The sequence below is a fragment of the Poecilia formosa genome, unplaced genomic scaffold (assembly GCF_000485575.1).
Source record: "Poecilia formosa unplaced genomic scaffold, Poecilia_formosa-5.1.2 Scaffold490, whole genome shotgun sequence".
NCBI lineage: Eukaryota > Metazoa > Chordata > Actinopteri > Cyprinodontiformes > Poeciliidae > Poecilia > Poecilia formosa.
The window spans coordinates 53,345-55,282 of NW_006800429.1; the positions used below are offsets into that span (position 1 = coordinate 53,345).

The 1,938-nt window shown below is 35.6% G+C and overlaps 1 long non-coding RNA gene across 1 annotated transcript; it reads right to left on the reverse strand.

Annotated features, from left to right (window-relative positions):
• Positions 1-640: 640 nt before the first annotated feature.
• Positions 641-1,932, reverse strand: LOC103156601 (uncharacterized). Its single transcript, XR_478160.2, has 2 exons — positions 1,578-1,932; positions 641-932 (listed from the first exon to the last, which is right to left on the reverse strand). It is a non-coding gene; the product is annotated as an uncharacterized LOC103156601 (long non-coding RNA).
• Positions 1,933-1,938: the final 6 nt, after the last annotated feature.

Genomic DNA, 1,938 nt, shown 5'->3' on the forward strand with positions numbered 1-1,938 from the left:
TGTCTATGCTGACTTGTATTTAATGACGGTTGGCATACCAGCTACAATGGTACATTCCCAGATAGCACAGAATGATTGAAACAACATTGAATCAATGTCAACCAGAAACATTGAATCAACGTTGAACGCTGACATTGAAAGTGGTCGGTGACTTGTATGTTGAATCAACGTTAGGGTTTCAACCATTACTGACATATCAATGTTGATTCAACCATCATCTGTATATCAACTTACATGCCTATTTGTGTTGATATTACATTGAATCAGTTAGGAATCAATGGTGATTCAACCATCATCTGAACGTGGATCTGCATGCAGATTTGTGTTGATTCTACATTGAATAAGTTAGGAATCAATGGTGATTCAACCATCATCTGAACGTGGATCTGCATGCAGATTTGTGTTGATTCCTAATTGATTCAATGCTGATTCAACACTAATTTGACTGGATGTACATGCAGATTTGGGTTGATTTTATATTGAATGAAAGCTAAGGATTTATGTACATTTTAGGTCTGATAGGTCTACATCATAACATGCCACTAAAAGTTTCTTCACTGGTGTTAAACACACTATATTATTGGCAGATGATGGGTAAACGGTGTACAAAAGGTTAAAAAATGACAACATGGGTTTGATATAACATTTTATTTAAGAAAAGAGGGACAGATCTTTAAACATATTTGATTCCTTTTTGACTGTCAAAACAACAGTATGTTGTCCACAGAAGAACAGAGTCCATGAAGTTAAGCTTTGTACTGTATGAAGTAGAAAAACAGTACAAGTTGTGGAAACCCCACTTTGACTCTGGTTGGCGTCACTTTGATTCCTTGTGATGTCTTCCTCTCATTCTGGCGCATAATGAAGCCACTTCTTGACAATTTTGCTGCAGTCCTCAAGAGTCAGCTTTTGGTCAAACTGCAGAGCAACAGCTGAAAAAAATAAAAGTGAGGAAGGTGCCAGTTAGAAATATGATAAACATTTGAAAAGTTCTGAAAGACAATGAAAGATTAAACACTGTACTGGTTACAGGTCTGAGAACAAATACAAACCATATAGTTCCCCATGTACACTCACTGTTAAATTAATATCTTAATCTTTCATTAATTAATATTTATCTTAATGTTTACATATACAACTACATTTACCCATTAAGCTGCAGTATAGTGTAGGATTTACGATATTGATATTAAATCAATATTTAAAATACAGGGCTGTTTATCAGAAAACCTAAAGATAAAACTCAGGGAGGATCAGGTTTATTTAACACACCAGAGACAAATAAATAGAACAAAAGGTGATTTATATAATGTAGTTGGAAAAATTATAATTAATACAGAATTAACTTCCATCAAATAGCTGGTTCAATCTTCCATCAACTACAAATATTTCCAAATAAGTTGATTAAATTCCTTAAAAAGTGTCTATATGCTAATAAAGATCCCACACAAGTAACAATAATCCAATTCAAATTAACCAGCTACCAATCCAAGGATCAACAGACTGAATCAGTCATTAGCAGGTTTAGTTCAGTGTTTCACCTGCCTTACATGTTAAGTGTTTCCCTTCTGCCTCACCTGGATTGAATCTGTGGATGATTAACAACCTTCTGCACTTCTTGATGGCTGCAGACGGTCATGTAATCATCCAACTCAGCTGTTCTGGTACAGAGGCACATCTAAGCACGTCCCTAAGCATATCATAATAAAAAGTTAAAAACAAGTGATTACTATCACAACAATTTAAAGCCCACCTGGACCAGCCAGCCTTACACTTCCTTGTCCACAACATGCTCTCCCAGACCAAACAATAGGCCCCGCCCTATTTTAAAAACTCAAATCCCACAAAATCTCGCAGGATTTCATACTTAGGCCTGGAGTGGTGGGTAGGATGAAAATAATACAAAAGGAGACATGACCTCAATTATTAAAAATATCC